This window comes from Hyaena hyaena, unplaced genomic scaffold (assembly GCF_003009895.1).
Source record: "Hyaena hyaena isolate Hyena2069 unplaced genomic scaffold, ASM300989v1 scaffold_15, whole genome shotgun sequence".
In the NCBI taxonomy this organism is placed as follows: domain Eukaryota; kingdom Metazoa; phylum Chordata; class Mammalia; order Carnivora; family Hyaenidae; genus Hyaena; species Hyaena hyaena.
In genome coordinates this window covers 2,648,262-2,670,302 of record NW_024080647.1, presented here as the reverse complement: position 1 = coordinate 2,670,302, position 22,041 = coordinate 2,648,262, and the positions used below count along the sequence as shown (strand labels likewise).

General features: G+C 52.3%; 1 long non-coding RNA gene across 1 annotated transcript; it reads right to left on the bottom strand.

The window, feature by feature from the left end:
• Positions 1 to 18,782: 18,782 nt before the first annotated feature.
• Positions 18,783 to 19,815, bottom strand: LOC120221386. Its single transcript, XR_005525805.1, has 3 exons — positions 19,746 to 19,815; positions 18,854 to 18,907; positions 18,783 to 18,806 (listed from the first exon to the last, which is right to left on the bottom strand). It is a non-coding gene; the product is annotated as an uncharacterized LOC120221386 (long non-coding RNA).
• Positions 19,816 to 22,041: the final 2,226 nt, after the last annotated feature.

The following is a 22,041-nucleotide window of genomic DNA, read 5'->3' as shown; positions in this document are numbered from 1 at the left end:
TTATGGCCTCGCAATTTTTCACCCCTCCGTGTATTCACATGCTTTGCTCAGTAAATCTGCAACGCTCTCTTTCCCGGGGCAGAATGTTCTGTAGGCCTTGGCTGTGGGCTTGTCCTGTGATTTGCTTTGGCTGGTCGGGTATTACCAGACTTGGTGGAAGCCGGGTCTCCACAAAGCACTTGCGCATTTCCCCTTTTGCATTTCTTCTCTGCCACGGTCATGAGAATATGCTTAATGAGTAGACCTGTGGCCCTGAGCCAAGTTACCCCTGTCATCTCAGCCCAGGCCACTGTAGGTCAGACCTCCACGTGAGAGACCCCAGCCCAGAGCAGCTGGACCCCACGCCCTCATGAGCTAAATGAATGTTCGCCACTGGGGTCTGGCTTGTTTGTTACGCAGCATTATTATGACAATTGTTGACAGAGAGTGATATGTATGAAGCCAATGTGACTGTAGATTGCAGGTGATGAGCAAGGCTGGAGGTCGCAGGGGAGGAAGGAGGAATTCTGAGCTGAGAGGTTAGGGAATGAGCCATCGGACAATAACACAGAGCTGAGTCCTGAAGGAGGAAGAAGAAGGTGTCCCAGCAGATGACACAGACACAGGTGTGGAGTGTGGAGGTGTGCAATTGCACTTGCCCAAGGAACGGCAAGTCACGAAGTAGGGCTGCTCCACAGAAGCAATGTGGGAGTGGGACTGTATACCTGAAAGACGGCCGCCAACAATTTCTCCCTGCCGAACAAGGGGGGCCTGTGTCCCCTCCCCTTGAATCTCTGCTTGACTTGTGACTTTTTTTTTTATTATTAAAAAATTTTTTTTTATAGTTTATTTATTTTGAGACAGATAGAGATAGAGCATGAGTGGGGGAGGGGCAGAGAGAGAGGGAGATGCAGAATCTGAAACAGGCTCCAGGCTCTGAGCTGTCAGCATAGAGCCTGATGTGGGGCTCGAACCCACGATCTGTGAGATCTGACCTGAGCCGAAGTCGGACGCTTAACCGACTGAGCCACCCAGGCACCCCGACTTGTGACTTTCTTTGATGAAGAGAATATGGCAGAAGTGACCCTGTGCCCATTCCAAGCCTAGCCCTAGTGGGGCCCTCTGTACTCTCTCTCTTTGGGAAGTCAGCCACCATGGAAAGAAGCTCGGGCAGACAAGACAGGGATGAGGAACCACGTGGAAGTCAAGGCCCCACGGAGGAGGGCTGAGAAACCCCAGCCCAGGCGTGTAGAGGAGGCTTCTTGAACATTCTGGGCCAGCAGAGCTTCTGGCTGGACACGGCCACGCTGTTCCCACGGGGAGCCGGGGACCCACCCAGCCAACCTGCTGAGCTCTGAGCGGGTAGCAACTCACTGTCATTTCAAGCACTGAGTTGTGGGGGTGTTTTGTCACCCAGCAGAGATCACTGAGACAGGTGGCCTGGCAGATGCTTAGTTTCCGGGAGTCTCTGGGGCATCTAACCTCCTCAAGAGCCCTGAGCTCTGTTCCCAGACAACCGGCAAGGGCTTTTCTCCTGTTGTTTTCCTGCTACGGAGGGTGAGGGGAGTCGTGTGCATTTTTGAAGGTGCTCCTGTGACAAGCTGAAGTTGCTCCTAGACAAGAGTAGCAAGCTATGAGCTTGGATTCTGGGGTCAGACTCCTGGGACTTAAGAGTCCGTGCTCTGCCAATGTCTAGCTGTGCGAGCTTGGGCAATTTACATAACCACTCTGTGCCTCAGTTTCTTCTTCTTTAAAATGAGGTTAATGCTCATAGACTTCCTATGGGGATTAAATGAGGTAATATACACAAGCTCTTAAAATAGTGTCTGACTCATCATAAGCCCTCGACAAATATTATCTACTGTTTTGCTGCTACTCTTGAGTAGCTGATGCTGCTAGTAATAGTAGTAGTAGATTCCAGGGCTTCTGAGCCGGATGTTTCAGCGTTGTTGACCTGAAGGGACCCACAGTCTGACCGACTCCAAAGAGAACTGACACCTGACCAGGTAAGCTGCAATACAGAGGGATGAAAATAGAAACCGGAGAAAGATCAAGTCTGGGAGTGGTTTATTCTACCTGGGGATTCAGAAGACTTCCTAAGGGAGGTAACCACTGAGCTGGGTTTTGGAGACTGAACAGGAGTTTACTGGCTTTATAAGTTCAGTTTATGCTTGGTTCTGAGTTAAAGCGACCGCCACCACCACCACCAAACAAAAAGAGAAACACAAAATATAACAGTAGCTTCAACAAGATAGAAGTTTATGTCTGGCCCCAGTAGACCCCTGGTGGCGGAAGGCCCAGGGCCCCGAGGGGCGTCCCCTGCTCTCCGTCTGGTGCACGGTGGCTGCAAGAGCTTTTAGGGCTCTTAGGTGGCCCTTGAGGAGAGCTGTCCTGCTGGTTCTTGAGGTCTGAGGCCTGACAGGCCACATGCTTGAGGGATGAGAGTCCTTGTCCCTACAGATGACATCACATATATGCTGGTCAGGGCAGGATGAGACCATAGCGTCAGTGCTCTTGGGGAAGAAGGGAGCCAGAGAAGATGGCATCTTGGGGCAAGCAAGAGGAAGCACAGCCCCACTCGGGACTAGGTGGCAGAAGAGAGGGAGATTCACATGGCCAAGTTCTTGGCTTGGAACTCCAGTTTTGTCTTGGACACGCTAGGTGACTTGAAGCCTCAGTTTTCCCATCTGTAAAGTGGGAGTCTGCTTCCTAAGGGCATAATGAGGGCTCCAGATGATGGGTGAACAAGGCCTTGGCCAGAGCCCAGGCACCCTGCAAACACACATGTTACTGGGAGGCTTCTGAACGAGGGCCTCCCACAGGGCAGCCTCTCTTCCACATCCTTCCAAGCCCGGGGCTTTCAACAGGCAGTACTGCCTGGTCTACAAGGGCAAGCTTCTCAGGGATGCGCCCCTGGCCCACCTGCGCACCCCTTCCTCACCTCCCAGCCTTTTCACGTCCCCTGGGTCAGGCTCCGTGTGCAGCCGGCAGCCAGCAGCCCAGCCCCGGCGGGCAGGCCAGGGTTCCGTGCACCTGGCATGCGGGCGGAGGTGGCCCGAGAGCCCGCAAGCCCAGGCACCTGGCAGAGACTCAGGTAGGACTCATCGCTCACACGCCCGCCGGGACCAGGCAGGCAGCCCACGGGGAGAATGGTTCAGAGCATGGCGGCCTCGGGGTGTGTGGCCTGTGCCAAGCTGGGAAGCATGTGCCCAGTTGAATGCAGGGTCTTCAAACACTGTCCTCCAAGCACCCGCACTAAAAAAGCGGAATCACAAGTGGAGGCTTTGTGATAGATAGGCTTTCCGAGTCACAGTGTCTGCTCTGTATGCGTTCGCAGGGAGGGGGGTATGTTTTTTCTGAACCGATGACATCAGTCAGCCGGGGAGAAGTGGCCATCTGCTTTGCTTCTGGGGTGGATCCGGGGTCTAACTGGGTGGATAGAACCTGGAGCCTACAAGGCACATGTCTCCCTTCCCTTCCCTCCCCTCCCCTCCCCTCTAGTGTTGCCCCTTTACTGGAACTGCCCCTCCTCCTCCTCAACCACTTGTTTCCAGGGGGATTTGCCACGTTTATTCTCCGCAGGTGGCAAGCACGTGACCCACGTGGAGCCAACCCACGTCTTCTGCGGGGAATTTGCAATCAGAACCGAAAGACTTCAGCTAAGGCCACCTGTCCTCACATCTAGAGGCCACGTCGAGCCGGGAGCTGCTGACAGCTGTGCTTTCCACTCCTGACCAGAGACGTGAACGCAGCCAGCAGCCAGCAGCAAGGTAAGAGAGGGAAGGGACCCTGCTGGGCACCCACGGGGCTCTCAGCCCTGATGGCACCCTCCCCCGCCCCCCGCCCAACTGCTTCCTCCTGCTCTGGGATTCCCGGAGACACCCCCAGGGCTCCTTTCAGTAACTTCCCTGCCCCTCCCCCACTCTCGCACATTTTCTTTTTCTTGCCAGAGCTAGTTTAGGTGAGTTTCTGTTGCAACTAAAATAATCCCACCTGCTATAAAGAAAAGCACAGGGAGATCTCTTTTTATATGACTCACTGAGCCAGCAGCTTCACTTGCATTATCTCGTTAATTCCTTATGATGACTGGGACGTAGGTATTGTTCTTTCCATTGGACAGATGAGAACACTGAGGCTCAGAGAAACAAGGTGAGCTGCCTAGAGTCGCACAGCTGACAGGAGCTTGAGTCTGGGCTGGCTGATTCTAGGGGCCAAGTGGAACTCCTCGTGGAGCACTCACCCACCCTGTTGTTAGGGGTTGTATTTGAAAGTCACTGGCCCGGGAGTGCTGCTGGACCTCACACACAGTCCATGATTTCTCTGGGCTTGTTTGACTCCATGCTATTCAATATATTTGTGCATCTCGAGAAAGAGCCATGCTGGTGAGGCTTTACGTTTGCAGCTCTGGGCAGGGCGTGGCCTCCTTGGGGAGCCCAGGTAGAGCCCGGCCGAGCCCCTAGACCAGGCTGGCCACTAGGGGAGGCTGATATCACCTCCTGCCACAGCTCTGAGGCCCACCGGTGAGTCTCGGACCTGGACCGCCTAGGGCAGAAACGGTCCTCCCCCAGACCCCAAACCTAAGCCAGCCCCTCTGGGAAACCTTCCAGGGCCCAGGTGGCTGTGACCTTTTCTCTGTTCTCCCTCACACTGTGTTTGCCACGGCCCCATCTCAAGACTCAGGGGCCTTTGTTTGGGCTTTCCTGCTGAGGCCCCATGCGGGACATGGCTGACACCTGCGGTAAGCTTGGCTCCCCTCCTCCCCAGGGGTGAGCGGTTGCCCCTAACAGGTCAGATAGAGACAAGACCTAATATTGGCTGGGTCTGAGGAAGCTGTGGGTCCCTAGGAGAGGTAGCAGGAGACTTGGCAGCCTCGGGAGGCTCTGGGAAGACTCTAGTTGGAGGCCTAGCTGTGTGCAGACAGGTAGGCTCTCCAGAGATGGGGACCACCCATCCCTGCCCTTCGAAAATCTTTTAGAAGTTCACTTAATTGAATTCTCTGAAAGTACAGTTTTCAGAAGAAATGGAATCCTACTATAGGACATAAATAATTTGGTTTTTTCCACTAAAAAGATTACGGACATTCTTCCAAATGAACAGATGTCTGAGTCATTCTTGTTAATAGTTGTGTGACAGACTATAGACTGGGAAGCTCAGAAAAAACTCAGGACTGGTTTCATTGTGAATGTAGATATAAGAATTCTAAGTAAAATATTAGCAAAAGAGGGGTGCCTGGGTGGTTCAGTCGGTTAAGCGTCTGCCTTCAGCTCAGGCATGATCTCAGCGTTCTTGAGTTCGAGCCCTGCGTCGGGCTCTGTGCTGACAGCTTGGAGCCTGGAGCCTGTTTCAGATTCTGTGTCTCCCTCGCTCTCTGCCCATCCCCCACGCGTGCTCTGTCTCTCTCTCAAAAATAAATAAACATTTAAAGAATATATATTAGCAAAAGAAATCTAAGCCCTACCACAAATTAAAAGAACATTGCATAATCCAATAATAGATTTTTTCAGGAATGTAAGGATGGTCAGTATTGGGAATACCACCAACGGGGTTCATTACACTGACAGTTGAGGGAAACCAGGTAATTCTCTCAGTAGATAGTAGAAAAGGTTTGCATGCTGACTGGCAGCTCTTCCTGACAAAGTGGTAAGTGGGAATCCTAAACATGGTCAGAGTATTTACCAAACCCCGACAGCAGACAGAAGGGGATATATGCTAAAGACGTTCTTGTTAAAGTCCAGAGTGGACAAGGGGCGCCTGGGAGGCTCAGTCAGTTAAGCGTCCGACTTTGGCTCAGGTCGTGATCTCACAGTTCGTGAGTTTGAACCCCGCGTCGGGCTCTGTGCTGACAGCTCAGAGCCTAGAGCCTGCTTGAGATTCTGTCTCCCTCTCTCTCTGCCCCTCTTCCACTTGCGTGTCTCTGTCTCTTAAAAATAAAAATGTTTAAAAAAATTTTTTAGAAGTCCAGAGCAGACAAGGCTCCAGGGTCCACCACAAGTGTTAGTCCATGTTGTCCCAACTAGAGGCCCAGGGACGGTGACGGTGAGTGGAGCCCAAAGGCAGTGTTGGGGAGAAGCTGGTTCCCAGAGTCCTCTGGGGCAAGACCACTCCCTGGAGGCCTCCTGCAAGTCTCTGTGACCAATTCTATATTCATAAGCTGGTATTCTTTTTCTTACAAACAGTCCTTGAGTTGTACCAGCCTCAGGCCCCCATACCTGGACCCTCTCCTGACTACTTCAGCCCATCCCTCCTGGATTTTAATCACTGCACCACCCTGACTCCCTAGCTGCCAGCCCTGGGGCCTGGCTGGGTGTGCAGAACAGACTGTGAAGTGAATGAAGGAGGAAAGCAGAGGAACCTGACTAGTCCAAGGTTGCTCTGCGATCACTGGCAGAGCCAAGACCAGAGCCTGCATCTCTACCCACGTTGTGTGGGGCCCTGCCCATGTCTCTGGGCAACTGCTTGGCCTGGTTTTTGCCCCCATGACATCTAGGAGGTGCTAAAAGCATAAAGAGGGTTGAGTTGTGCCCTTGGGTACCTAGAGGGAGACCCAAATGAGGGAGGATGCCCGGACTGCCGGATGTGTGGACCTGCCGGCCGGGGAGACTTGGGGTGGGCTTGGTGCATGTGCTCCTGACCCTCCACCCACAGCCTCTTAGGGCCCCTGTAGCGAAGGGGTCTGGGAGCCACCTCGGGACAAGGCCACTTGCCCCAGGCCTCTCCTTGGGTCCTTCAAGAATGTGTTGAGTTTCTGACACCTCTGGGGCAAGCTTGAGCAAGCGGTGACAGGGAGAACAGGTGACACACGTGGCCCCGTGCCGTCCCCTCTCGGGCTGTGTCGTATTAAATGAAAATAGCAGCTTGGACAACAAGATGGCCCCATTTTTATAAAAGTAAATATGTACTTCTCTGTGTGTATTCACATGAATGAAAATCTAGAAAGACATACACCCAAAAAGTTAACAAAAGTGACCTCCAGGTAATGGGTTTCTTTTTTTTCTTTCAGTTTTTCTGTCTTTTCTCATTTTTCCTTAATGATTATGTATTGCTTGTGAAGGGGCAGCACAGAGCCGTGTTCAAGAGTCAGAATGGGTTGCGGAGGGGGGTGCCTGGGTGGCTCAGTTGGTTGAATGTCCCATTTCAGCTCAGGTCATGATCTCACATCTCGTGGGTTTGAGCCCCGCGTCAGGCTCTGTGCTGTTGGCTCAGAGCCTGGAGCCTGCTTCTGATCCTATGTCTCCCTCTCTCTCTGCCCCTCCCCCACTCTCACTCTGTCTCAAAAATTAAAAAAAAGTTTTTATAAAAGAGAATAGGGCTAGTCTTCATTCTAGCTCTGGGCGTGTGTGTGTGTGTGTGTGTGTGTGTGTGTGTGTGTGTGTAGGGGGCAGGTCACTTGACCTCTCTGAGCGTCAGGTTATTCATCTACAAAATAAAGTACAGGTGACTGTTCCGTGCCGAATGCACCACAGTGGGAAATCCTGTCGGATCCCACCCAGGAACACAGTTCATTCCACTAGTCGTGGGACCAGTTCACCTGAAAAGCGTACAGCACCAAGGTTCCTGCTGAAAACATTGAGCCTGGATCTAGTCATGAGGAAACGTCAGACAATCAAATAGAGAGACCCTCTGCAAAGCACCTGGCCTAGACTTTTCCAAAAAGCCAATGGCATGAAAAGACGAAAGAAATAAAGGTCTGGAGAATGATTCCAGATTCAAGGAGATGCCAAGGGTGGTCCTCGATTGGATCCTTGGGTAGGAGAGGGAAGCTATAAAGGACATTATTGAGACTATTGGGCACATTTGCATATGGACAGTACATTAGATACGAGTATGAGGATGTTAAGTTTCTTGAGTGTCATCACTATATAGGGATTGTAGGAAAATGTCCTCATTCTTAAGAAATGGTTGTTGAAATACTTAGGGGAAAAATAGCATGATATTTGCAACTAATTCTTCTAAATTAAATACAAATAAAATATAAAATATATAAAATATAGATTAAAAAAACATAGCAAAAATTACGTTAAATTGATTAAATGCCCAGCACAGGGCAGATCTCAATAATCTATGATCGATAATCTCAAACCACCATTCCATCCAGCCCAGAGCAGCCTCTGCCCTGCCTCTTCCCTAAATGACCCCCTTTCTTTCCAATCTCTCCCCCTGAGGCCCCTTTTCCAGAGGAGGTGGTCACTGGGGAGGCTCTAGGAGAACAGCAGGAATCAGCCGTGGCCTTCCCCTGAAGGTCAAGTCTTCCCCAGACTCAGGCTCCAAACAGCCTCATCGCACCTCCATCCACAGGCCCTGGATCCTCATTCACACGCCACGTGCTGTCTTCTCTGTTTGAATTTACTCTCACAGTCCTCTTGGCCTAGAATGCTATCCTTCCCTTTCCTAGCACCTAAATCCAAATTGCCCTTCTAAGAAAGCCCATGGAAGTGTTCAGAAACCTACCTCTCTCTTCCAGCACAACGAAGAAGCATCCTTTCCTGGAGTGACCCTTTTCCCACCATTCCGCTCTGCAATGCCCTAGTCGCTCTGTTGCCCCTGGGAGCCTGGGAGCTCCAGTGGGCATGGCCCAGACCGCAGCCCCCAGGGATCTCGAGGACGCACTGAGTGCCAGAGCCCTGGCCGGTGCTTTACATTTGTTTGTTGACCAAAGTTTGGGCTGCCAGTCCAAATCTTCTGCCATTTTAGAGACTAAATACATGCTGGTGCATTCATAAAATGGAATATGATGCAGGCGTCAAAAGAACGACATAGATTGGTGCGGAGCAATCTGAGATACAGTAATTGAAGGAAGCAAGGGCACTGTCGTGAATGTAGTAAGCTACTCTTTGTGTAAGTAAAGAAGTATATATATGGTACTAGCAGGGAGGTGGGGACACAGGGAGGGAGTATGAAGTTTTACATTTGTGCCGTGTGTGTGAACCTGTGAACATATTTTATGACTTCTTTTTCTAAATGTGTTTATTCTTGAGAGAGAGAGCAAGTGAACGAGCATGAGTAGGGGAGGGAGAAAGTGGGTGGAGAGAGAGAATCCCAAGCAGCCTCCACTCTATCAGCGCAGAGCCCGATGCGGGGCTCGAACCCACAAACCGTGAGATGGTGACCTCAGCGAAAATCAAGAGTCAGATGGTTAACCGGCTGTGCCACCCAGGTGCACCTAAAGAAACATTATTTTTGACGCTACCTAAAATGGTTAAAAGGGTAGGTGAGGAAGACCATTACAGTAAGAGAGAGAGTTCAGGCTCCTCCCTGAGTATAGCAAAGACTGCTGGGGCTTTATAAACAATGAGCAGAAGTAGGAGGCAGTGGAGGCAAACCACTAAGAGCTGACATCAAGGGTAGGAGCTTCTTATTGGAACAAGTCAATAGGATTCTTGTTGAAGGCAGGAAAGGGGAATCAGATGTCAATGGTAGGGGGGATTCTTGCTCAACTGACTTCACAGGATTCTTGCTAAAACCGGGCTGGGCAGGCCAAAGACAAGGCCCAAGGATGAGGCCTAGTCGGAAAGGAGTCTGTCTTCAGTCGGCTCCAAGGAGCCTGTCTGAAGTCTGGTCAAGGAAAGAGTCTTTGTCATGTGTTACAGGATTTTGAGAAAATTCCCCTTTTTACAGGTAAGGAAATGGAGGCTCAGAGAAGAAGCCATTTGTCCAAGGCCTGCTTTTTTTTTAATTTTTTTAAAGTTTATTCTTTAGAGAGAGGGAGAGAGAGAGACAGCATGAGTGGGGGAGGAACAGAGAGAGAAGGAGACACAGAATCAGAAGCAGGCTCCAGGCTCTGAGCTGTGAGCACAGAGCCCGATGTGGGGCTTGAACCCATAGACTATGAGATCATGACCTGAGCTGAAGTCAGCCGCTTAACCAACTGAGCCACCCAGGCACCCCTGTCTGAGGCCTGCTTTAGTCCACTTTTTTCTCCAAAGACTCAGCCCCCTAGTCTTCTGCTCTATTTGCCTCCTTGTCCACAAGTCATGGGTAAAGGCCCCAGGCTCTGGCCCTGACACTGCCACTGACTCATTGCCATGTGGCCCTGTTTAAGTCCGGTCTACCTCTGGGCCTCTCAATATGACCCAAGAACTAAGCTACTAGAATCTTCTGGTGGAGCCATGGGAACTCGCAGGGAGCTGGGGTGGTCCAGGCCTGGGCCGGGCAAGGCAATAATTAGCTGAGCGCTCTTCTGGAATGTTAAGTACCCAGCCCTGGAATGCAGCTCCCGCTGGCTACAAATAGCACCCCCTCCCCATGGGACAGGCCCTTCAGGGAAGATAGAAATCAGGGTGTGTGGACACTGGGGACCCTGTCTTAGGAGTCCCTCTGTCAGGAAGCGCAGTTCTCTGACTGCTCCCATGATCTTCCTCCATCTGCGGCTCCCTCCCTCTTAGGGCTGTCCCCCGAGTGGTGGGGAGCCCAGTGATCCTGCCTCCTGAATGCCCTTGTATAACCCCCTGGTCAGTGTGGGCTAGACTTAGTGACTGCCTCTCGCAATAGAATACGGCAAAAGCAATGATGGAACGTCGCTTCTGATATTAGGTTACAAAAAGACCATGGTTTTCATTGTGGACACCCTTTTGCTCTCTGAATGAAGCCAGCTGCCTATGTTGTAAACTGCCCCGGAGAGAGGCCTAAACAGCAAGGACCTGAGTGGGGCCTCTGGCCAGCAGCCAGCGAGGCCAGTGAGGAACCCAGGTCTGCAGTCCAGCAACCCATCAGTCACCAAATTCTGCGAACAAGCACATGAGTGAGCTTGGACGCAGATCTGTCCCCAGTCAGGCTCAGATGACTGCGGTGCTGGCCGCCAGCTTGGTTGTGGCCTCTGAGAGACCATGAGGCAAAGGGCCAGCTGGGCCATGCAGACTCCTGCCCCATGGACACTGTAAGACGTAAATGTGTGTGGTTTTTAGTGGCTGACTTTTGAGGCAATTTGTTATGCAGCATTGGATAACTAATACAGCATACATCCATCAAGTGCTTGCAGTGTGCTTGGTCCCTTTCCCGTCATTCATTCCCCTGCCACCTCTAGGGGCCAGCCCACTTCATAGACATGGAAAGTTAGACTCAGGAGGTTCTGTGACTTGCCCAAGGTAATATGGCTGGAGAGCTGTGAAGCCAGGAACAGTCCAAGTCCAGCTTCTCCAACCATGACCCTTGGAAAATAGGGGCGTCCTACCTTCAACTTGACAAGATGTTTTCACCTCCTTGAGTTTCAAACTCAGGTAGATATTATGACTCTATTGGTCAGGTGAGGAAACGGAGGCCCCAGAGGGGAGACTGACTCATTTCAAGTCATACGGAATTTTAGTCGCAAAGCCACAATTAGAACCCAGGGTCTTGAGTTAGGGTTCAGGATTTTTATATATTGCCCACCAGGCTGCCTTCCTCCCCGTCTCCCCATGAAGTCCTGTTCAGACAGAATCCTATAGAATGGGAATCAAAAGACAGACTTCAGTGATTCTCAGCCTGATTTCCTCAGGACTTGAGGTTAAGCACCCTTTGGGAGAGCAGTTTTGCCAGCGAAGTTTGGGGCCTGTGACCTTGAGCCCAGGCCGAGACCCTACAGAAGCCTGAACGGTCTTGGGCTCAAGAGAGGAAGTTCGTTCTCAGATCCAAGGGGACACAGTCTGACTGTTCTGAGACATCCTACCTGGAGAAGCCAGGACAAGATGGGCCAAGGCCCTTACCCAAAGGATGGTCCAGGACAAATTTAGTGTCCAGTTATTTCCACCTCTAGTCAGGATCCGTGACTGCCAGATTTGGGGGATTTGGGCCCAGGCAGAAAGATGGGCAACATGAACAACATATGAGAGCCCTCATCAGATTCAAATCCAAGCTCAGAGGTTCACTGAGAACCTGCGTCCCGCTTCTCAGCCTATAGAGAACCGTGGATGGGCAGGGCTGCGCGGTGTCCCCTGGGGCCTCACCACAGGCTGGGACACTCAAGGGACACTGCTATGACTCTACTTCCTGTTAATGCTTTGGATAGAGAGCATCCTCCTACAAAGGAAGCTTCGCTCCCTGCTTCAAGGCCCAGGCCCCACTACCAGCATCCAGACTGGGAGATCAGGAACTGTCCAAGCCCAAAAGCACCTTCAGAATCATCTGGCTTACCTCAAGCTCCCAGGGCCAAGCTCACCAACTTACACCTAAAGACTTAGAGGCTCGGAGAGGGGACTCCACTTGCCTAAAGTCACAAAGCCTAGTCTGCCAGGGCCAGGATTAGGACCAAGGTTTTCTGACTCTCAGTGCAGTATGCAGGGCCCTAGGCTAGTACCTCTCAAACGTATGCTTGTATCAGAATCTTCTGGAGGGCTTAGGAAAACACAGATAGCTGGGCCCCATCCTCAGAGTTTCTCTTTCTGCAGGCCTGGGTGGGGCCTGAGGGTTTGCAAGGCCGACAAGTTCCCTGTGGTTCCGATGGTGCTGGTGGAGGAACGCTCTTTGAGAACCGGTGCTTGAGACCATGTGTCTCCCAAATGGCTCTCCTAATGGTGCCCCAAAGTTCGGACCAAGGGCAATTTGCAGAGACCCCGAGTGCCTGTCTAGGCACCCTCTCCTCTGAAGGGGTGGGGTGTGGCTTAAAGAAACCGACAGGGCAGTGCACTGTCTTGCTCATCTTTGCAATCATTTGCCAAGCAGCTTTCCTATTTGCTGACCCATGAAGGCAAAGATATAAATGATACACACACCCCACTTTATAAGGAAACATTTTTGAAAAAAAAAAGAATTTCCTTTTGTTATAACCACACTTAAAGGATTTTACTTCGTCCAGGTAGATCGAGTATTGTGTGCAAGAATATTTTATTTTTTTAAATGTTTTATTTATTTCCAAGAGAGAGAGAGAGAGAGAGAGAGACAGCATGAGCAGGGGAGGATCAGAGAGAGAGGGAGCCACAGAATCTGAAACAGGCTCCAGGCTCCGAGCTAGCTGTCAGCACAGCGCCCTACGTAGGGCTCAAACCCACGAACCATGAGATCATGACCTGAGCCGAAGTCAGGTGCTTAACCAACTGAGCCACCCAGGTGCCCCAAGAATATTTTATAAGACCAGTGCTCTCTGAGCTATAGGGCCTCACACCCCAAGAATATTTTAAAGAAAACTACCGATAGGATGTCAATAGGAAGTGAAATGATGATCTTCGTGGCAATGTTTTCTGTTTCTGTGTTTCGCCAGTAGAGGCGGTTCCCCATCCGTCATTGGTGGGTCTATCGACACAGACACAGTTTTATAGGCAGGTACAGATTTGGATACAGATGCAGGTGCAGGTATAGATGAAAATGTAGAGGTGAGGTCCCTAAAGAGAAAGGACATGCTCCCTTCTGCTCCTCCCCAAAATATGTGCGTGCTGAAGGAGCCAATTTGGACACAAGATGGCAGACAACAAGGTAGAAGGGGCCTGGGCACCCGGACAACCTCCTGGAGTAGGGCCACTGCTCCAGTCCTGGACAGTCTACTCCTGGGTCATCATGGGAGAGAGAAGTGACCTCCACTCTGACATGGCTCAAGCAGATCACTCACACATGCCCCCAGCAGGCGACAAGCTCTTTGAGGATAGGGTCAAAGCCTCTGTCTTTCCCACCAGAGCTCCCAGATCCTAGCCTAGCAAGTTTCAGTTTTCAGTTTTCGTTCTGCCCTTCACTGGCAGGTGGCCTGGGGCAAATGACCTCCCTGGCTATTTCCTCTTCTATAAAACTGGACTAAGAAGCGTTCTCACAAGATTGTCATCAAGCTTAGTGAGATGCGATGTGTAAAGCACTTAGCCCTGTGCTAGCACATAATGGGAGCTAAATCACTGGTGGTTAGTATCAGCTATTAGTTTTCAGAAATCTGACCCTGTTCCCTCCCACCCTGCTTTACACCATTGTTCCCCATTTCCCGTAAGATAAAGTCTAAATTCCCTACCATGACTCATAAGACCCTCTATACACCAATTCTGCCCACCTCCCTGGTCTCATCACTTACACTTGGGACAGCGCAGCCGGACAGAGCTGCTCTGGCCTCGCCCTTTCCCATGGAGCGGTCCTAAGGTGCAGAGTGAAAGGCAAGCAATGTGCTAAGTCCAAATGACCCTTGAAAATCTTTTAACCTGCCCAAGGGTACAGAACCCAGAACCCAGCACTGCTCAGTGAATCCAGAACAATTTCCCTCCAGTGTAGAAACGAGTGGCTGTATCTGAGCAGCAGTGTAGCTGCCTGTGTATAGGGGCCTCACTGGACCAAAACTACGTGTCTGTAAATCAGTGAAACCACATTCAGAATGAAATGTTCATGCGATGCTTCTTTACTGTACATGCAGTCCGGTAACATGCACGGTTCTACCTCTGAGCCTTTGCACATGCTATTCCTTCCATTCCCAAAGTCCTTTCCTGCTTCTTCCACTTGGCCTGGCCAATACTTACGCCTCTATGAGGTCTCCGTGGAGGTGCTACTTCCTGGAGGAAACATCCCTAAATACCTGCAGCCCCACGTCCCCCATGCCTGGGGGGCATTGTCCCCTGAGACTCCCCTGCCCTGTGCAGGAGGCCTCCCCCTATATATCAGTGCGGGCTGCTGGCTGGACTTAACTACTCAGTCCTTCCTTCTTTCCTATTCATAATGCTCAGTCGCCAGCGCGGAGCACAGAATTAGGTGCACAGAAATGCCCAGTGAATGCTTACAGTGAAGGGACCCTGAGTGAATGCTGGAAAAGGTCAGGAATGCTTTGCCTCCATCATCTGGCATCCTGGGGAGGGCAGGAAGGGGACAGGGGCCACTGCGGGGGGGGGGGGGGGGCAGGAGGCTCTCCTTCCCCATCGTCCTTCCAGACCCTTTCCCTGCCCAACAGGGCGCCACTGGCCTGTCCCACACCCTCTCTGCCGCCTGCCCAGTGACCTAATTATTGTTTTTTCTTCCAGCCCCGCGGAGGGGAAAACAGAAATTCCTGGTGGATGACACAGGCCCGGCGGCCGCCTGAGAGCCGAGCACGGGACCGGCTGGGCCGGCTTCGCCCGCCCTGAACCCGCCGCCCGCCCCGCCATTAGGGCCGCGGGAACCCGTCATCAGGCTAAGTACAGAGCGGGCGGCGGGGCGGGCGGCCGGGAAATTGCCGGTTCCCGCTGACCCGCGGGGCCTGCGGGCGCCCCGAGTCTGGGGGCTCGGAGCGATCGGGCCGGGGGCTGGAGGAATCTGGCGTGGGGGGTGGGGGGGTCACGAGCGGCCCGTGGCCGGTTTGCCTGTCCTGACTCCCGGGCAGCCCTGCCGGGCAGGGGGCGGGGTGGGAGGGGAAGGGTGGGGGGTGGCGCCAGGCGGGGGCGGGGGTGGGGCTGGAGGAATTCAGAGCGGCTTGGCGCAGGGTGTGGCTTGTGAGGCTCCAGGCCAGAGCCTGGTGGCCACACCGCGCGACAGTCCTCCGGCGAGGGCTCTGGGGGCCTTTGGCATCCCTTCCCTTTTCTGGGCCCTGCCCCCGCTCGTAGAAGGAGCATTGGGCTTGGAGCCAGACCGCCAAGAGGTTGAAGGCCCCAAGCCTGATGGACTGCTTATTCTGCCGCTCACCCTCTGTGGGTCTTTGATGCTGGAGGGAGCCCCAGTTCCCTCATCCATGAAATGGGTTAACAACAGCTATGGATGCAATGAGATGTGCATGGGTCAGCCCTCTCCTCCAGCCTAGCAGATAAGAGATGCTCCATGTTCTTTCACTTAGTAGGGGAAAGGGCGCCCAATCATGCATGCCTTCCACGCGCCAGTATTGATTGCACAGCAACTACTACTACGACTACTACGTGCTGCACTATGTTAGGCCTTCAGGTTATAATGATAAGTAAGACAGATAAAATCTTACATTCTTAGGGGAGATAAACAATAAAGAAAGAAATAGACAAGTCAGACAAGATAGTGCTTCAGATGGTGATAGGTATGATAGTGTAAAGGGAAAAGGCATAATGGGAGCTGGAGAGTTTTTAAAACAATTTTTTTTATTATAAATTTTTTTAATGTTTTATTTATTTCTGGGAGAGAGAGAGAGAGACAGTGTGAGCAGGGGAGGGTCAGAGAGAGAGGGAGACACAGAATCTGAAGCAGGCTCCAGGCTCTGAGCTGGCTGTCAGCACAGAGCCTGACACAGGGCTCGAACCCACTAACCATGAGATCATGACCTGAGCCGAAGTCGGACGTTTAACCAACTGAGCCACCCAGGCGCCCCTGGAGGGGTTGTTTTATTATAGGCTCAGTGGTCGTAGAAAGACAGTCTTCATGGTCAAATGCCCTTTGACCTAAGACCTGAGTAAAGTGTGGTAGTGAGGAAGGCAATTATCTAGGGAAAGTCTCTTTGGATAAAGCACACGGCAGGTGCAAAGGCCCTGGCGCCTCCTCCACCCCATCCCCCACCCCTTGCCAGCAGAAATAGTCTCCCAGGCTTCTGGGCTCCTGAAGGACAAGATTGGTCCTTTCCTCCACCAATCCACAGGAAGGAAGCATGAAGAACAGATCTGCAGTCAGACAGACTGAGTTTAAATTCTCGCCCTGTTACTCACTGGCTGTGGGAGTAACAGTGACCTTGCACTAGTCACTTGATCTTTCTGAGTGACAGTTCTTGCAATAATGGTATGTTCCTTGCAGAGTCGCGTGAGGCTTCAGTGAGGTAACACTGACATGTCGTAAGCCCAGAAGGCGTGGCCAAAAGAATGGTCTGTGGGGTCCCTGAGAAGACCTCATTTCATCATCTGAAAACTGGGTCTCTTTATGACGTGGTTTGAAAAGCGGACTTACTTTTGCCCTGTCTTGGTTTTATGGGCAGACAAGTTGTAGAACAGTGAGCAGCTTGGACAGAGGCTGGGCCTTCATTCCTAGCTGGCAGTCTGATATTGGTAACTTTCTGGATCTCGGAGCCCTGTTTAATAGAGAGAAGCAGTGGAACGCAGCTCCCCAGCCACCTGCCTGGACGGCCCAAGCCTCAGCTGGGCAATCAGTGAGGCTCAGAGAGGAAACGTCCAGCAAGCCCAAGTCAAAGCAAAGCTGTGACATTGGCAAATTTCATATTTCATCTCCTCCACCTCTTCGCTTAGTTCCATCTCCTTGCCTTCCTGGATAAATTTTCTCTTCCTTGGGAAAGGACAGGGGTCACTCACTTCACTCACACCTGGGGGAGGATTTCAGCCCTTGGAGATAGTTCTGCCATACTACCTCATTTGACACATGGGGACTCTCTGCCCCAGAGAGGGCAGCACTTGGCCAGAAACACACAGCAGTCCTGGGATATGAGAATTCATGGCAGCAGACCTCTGATCGAGGGCTGCTTCTATACTGTACTTCATGGCCAACTTCCACCCATTTTATAGAAGGAAGAAACTGAGGTTCAGAGCCATGATGTGAATCAGCAAAGGCTTCCCAGGCCAGCAAGTAGCAGTGGGGAATGAAGAATGTCTTCTAGACAAGGGTTTTGGGGGAGATAGGGACCTTTCAGCACATCGAAGGTGGAGCAGAAAACAATGTGGTGAGGCTTGGCTCTCTCATAGAGCTCCCATTCTATGATGGAAGACAGGCAAAAAAAAGAAAACCCTCAAAGATACACAAGATATTAGGTCAGATGGGAGGTAAGATAGAGTTTAAAAGGTAAGGGGACAGCATGCAATGGGGGTGCTTTCTTAGGTTGGGTGATTGAGCAGAGACCATACCAATGGGGGTAGGGGGGTGTCACGTGGTTGTCCAAAGCAAGGAGTGTTCTGAAAGAAGGAGCTGAGGTGGAAAGGCCGTGAAGCGGGGCATGCTTGGTATGTTCAGGGAGAAGCAAGGAAGCCCATGTGGCTGAGGAGAGTGAGGCAGTGAGACTGGGGGGCAGAGGGGCTGGGCCAGGCCTGCCTTTGTGGCTCTGCAGTCGCCACACATATTCTGTGTCTGCCTTGGGGTAGAGCTGTGCCTTCCCAAGGCAGCCGGGACATCCCGAGGAGCTAGTTACAGAGCAGGCCATCAGAGTCACCCTTTTCTCTCCCCTTCTATGTGGCTCCCTCCACCCCGGCACCTCCTTTACCTGTTCTAGAAAGCAGAACTTAAAAAGATTGGCAAGAACGCCGACCTCTCCTGAAAAAGCATTTGGAGTCGGAAAACTCTCTGGATTCCAGACCAGTCTTCACGACTTCATAATTGCATGAGCTTGGATGCTCTGCTTTAATTCTCTGAACCTCGATCTCCACATCTGTAAAATGGGACTACTGTCTAAATAGCTGTGACAAGTGTACGCCCACCCTCTGACCTAGCAGACACGCTCCTAGGTATATAACCAAGGGAAAAAAATGCACATGTCCCAAAGGCCCTAGGAGTTCCTAGGGGTTGGTCACAATAGCCCCAAAAGGGATCAGCCCCAGTGTCCCTCGGTAGAAGAGTGGCTGGATAAGGTGTGGTATCATTGTGCAATGGCATATCACGCAACAACAACATAAACCATCAATAGATGCAACAACGAGGTTGAACTTGGCATTTCGTTGAGTGAAAGAAGCCAGGTGCAAAGAATGGGTACATGTGATTCCAGTATTAAGTTCCGGAACGGGTAGAGCTGATCTTTGGTGAGAGAGGCTGGGATGGCAGTTACCCGAGAGGGGCGCTGACGGCAAGGGAGCTGAGGGGAAACCTCTTGCATGTTGGAAGTGTTTTGTATCGTGATCTGGTTGGCGTCACCCAGGTGTACCCGTATGCAAGAGTTCATACTTGAACTTGAGTTCCGTGAATAATTTGAGATCGGTGTGCATGGTGCTATACGTAGATTATATTTCAATAAAAAGGTAAAAAGAAAAAAAGTCCTGTCCCGCCTAGAGAGCTGGTGAGGAGCAGAAGAGCGAGAATGTCTTTCCTGTGTCCCCAGTGCTCTCTGCAGGACCAGGAAGGCCCGCTGGCGCCCAGGCCCCTGCCTCACCTGTCTTGCCATGGACCAAGCCTCTGTTAGGGCCACATGATGCTGTGGGTGGAGCTGAGAGACTGAATGGGGTTGCAATTCTTTTTGGTTTTTGCCTTTTACTTTATTTTTTTCTCCTGCTTTGCTTCATGATGAGAAAATTACGGTCTTTTTCACTATTGAATGTGGCAGGGAGCTGCAGTTCAGGTCCCCACGTTTAGTGCAATGTAGGGACCCGGAGCAGGGAATGCCCGGCTTTCCAGGCCTGGAGCCTCTGATGTAGCATTGAGAGCCATGCCCTCCCTTCGTGATGGGCAGGAGTCCCCCGGAGCAGGGCACGGGGACCCCAGGCCCACCCTGCAATGGAGTGGCAGAGCCCCAGCCCCCTATATCTCGCATCCACCCACATCCAAATGCCTCCAGGGTCAACTGGCTGGGGACAACTATACTACTTCCACCCTTCCACCCTGCCCCAAAGTTACTGCACCAAGCCCAGAGAGGGCGGTTGACTGCTCCAAGGCCACACAGGAAGTCTGCGGCAGAGCCAGGCAAACAGAGGAAAGGACAGGAGGCTGAACGCCTGGGCCACGAGCCAAGCGTCCCTCTCATGATCATGGGGACCGGGCCCCTCCTGGACAAAGCTAGGGTGTTTATGTGGCCTCCTGCTCTGAAGAGGAAGGACGTCTGTATTATTAACGGGGAAGTACTTTTGTTATCTGCTTGGCCTGGAGCGGGCTTCTCTGTGGGGGTACTGTGAACCCCATCACCTGACCTTCCCCAGGGCAGGGCCCCCATAAGACTAGAGACTCCTTGCTCATGAGCTCTTCGAGGCTCTGCTCTCCTGCCCTTCAGCATCGAGTCTCCCCTCAGGACCCCAATGCCCCCAAGTCTGGCTAGGAACCCCCTTATATACCTCCTACTCCAGGCCAGGCTCCTCATAGGCCTGGGGTGCAGGCCCAGGTCAGGTCAGTGTGGGATGGATCTTCCTGTCCCCCCTTTCTGGCAACTCCTATGGTCACGAACCATGTCTTTGTTCCTGTGTCTCCTACACCCATTGTACAGCCTGTCATAGAGGGGGCTCTTGTGACATGAAAGAGGTGACCCAGGATGTCATTTGAAGGGCTCTAGGAAGAGGTTCCAGCACCCCTTCCCCCAATCCCATCCCCCCTAAGTCCCCAGGAGCTACAGTCTGGAGTTCCATTGAGAGAGTCACATTCCTTGACATTGTCTTCATGGGAATAAATCAGAAGATTAATTATTCTGCTCTTGGGCCCAGAGGCCTTAGGAACTTTCGAGAGTCAGACTGAAGATAGGAGTGGGGAGGGGTCTGCCAGCCTGTTGCTCAGCCTCTGGCAGGAAGGCTGAGCCCCCAGAGAGGGGCTGACCCCTGGAGACAGGCTTCGGCTACAGGGGCCCTTGGGGCCGGCGGGAACAGCGGGCCTGTCTGGGAGGAAGCCTCTGACAGACGCTTTATCAGGCCCTGTCGCCTGCGTTATCTGCGGCTTCTCAGCACAGAAGGAGCCACAGTCCTCAGCTGCGCACAGACCACTCCAGGCCTGGAACAAAGCGGCCGAGTCAGCTGGCGGCCCCGCGGCTCTGCTGTGGGACCTGTGGGCTCCACAGTCCTGCGGCCCACGTGGGGGGCTCGGGGGGTGGCTGGCCAAGCCTGGCGACGGCTCGTCTGCTGGGACGCCCCCGCCCAGGGCCTGCCTCATAGGGACCACCTCCCTAGGGCCTTCCTGCAGAATGCGGATGGGGCACGGGGTCACCCCAGCCCCTCCAGGGCTCAGCTGAAATGTCAGCCACAAAGGCCGGGACACAGAGGGGCCTGTCTGGGAACAAGGGGCCAAGTGTTGGTGTGGGATGATGGCCGGGGCCGGGCTGGTCAAATGTTTACTTGGAATGGTTCAAGTGGGCACCCTCGGGCCATGGGGGCAGCTGGCGCCTGGCATGGGCCCCCGCTACCCACCCGCACGGGGTGCTGTGAGGATTTAGACCATCCCAGATGGGCCCAAATCCAAAAGCACCCAGAGGGGGCTGCCAGTCTAAGCCTTGGCATGGTCACCCCCTCCCAGTCCCTGCCCACTACGAGGGAGAGGAGAAGCTGGGAGGGCAGGTTCTGGAAGCACCTGCTTCTCTGGCCTCTGGGGAGACTACCATGAACGGTCGGGCAGGTTGTGCCCTGCAAAAGGACACCTTGCCACATGAGAAAGTGGACCTGAAATCTGTGCAGCAGGCCCCTAAAGGGCTGCGTCAGCCCAGAGGGTGCTTTTTTGGTGACTGCTAGGAGGGGAACCTTTGTGTGCTGGGAGCTCAGACTCTTAGGGATGATCTAAAACAGGATGTCCAGTTAAGCTTCAGTTTCAGATAAACAACAAATAAAGTGTTTTCATTACAATTATATCCCATGCAATATTATAAAGCTTCAGGATGGTGGGGGGTGGATGAGGTCTGAACACAGCAGAGGTCCCCCAACACCCCCAGCACACAGGGCCCGAAGGGTCATGGAGAAGACTGTGGGAGACTTGAAGACAGTCCAGCGTGTCTGGAGAAGAGCCTGAGAAGGAACAGGGGGTGAGATGGAGTCCGCAGTTGGGGGTCCATACTCTGAGTGAGATGAGGCCTCACGGGAGAGTTTGAGCTGGGGACTCTCACGGTGTGGCAGCCTCCCTCTAGTGGCCGTGTGGAGAATAGGCTCGAGGGGTAACAGCGAACAGCAGGCTGAGCTGTGAGGTTATGACCACAGCTATCCAGGCGGGGAGACCAGAGCAGTGAGCATCAAGTTGGAGAGAAACGGCTGATTCTGGACATCTGAATGTTTTGTTATGAAAAACGTCATAAGTGTACAAAAGTAAAGAGAGTAGTACAAGGAACTCCCATGTCCCCATCACCTTCTTCAAGCATCATTAGCTCATGGCCAATTGTGTTTCATGAAAAACCTTTCAGCCCTCTTGGCAAATGGATTATTTCCAACCAAATCCCAGATATCATATTATTCCACCCATACACAGGTCAGTGTCACTGAAAGATATTTTGAAGCATCAGCCACTAGGAATGGCTTGATGCAGCAGCTCTTTTCTTTTCTTTTTTTAATGATTATTATATATATATAGAGAGAGAGAGAGAGAGAGAGCACAAGTGGGGGAGGGGCAGAGAGAGAGGGAGACACAGAATCCGAAGACATGCTCCAGGCTCCGAGCTGTCAGCAT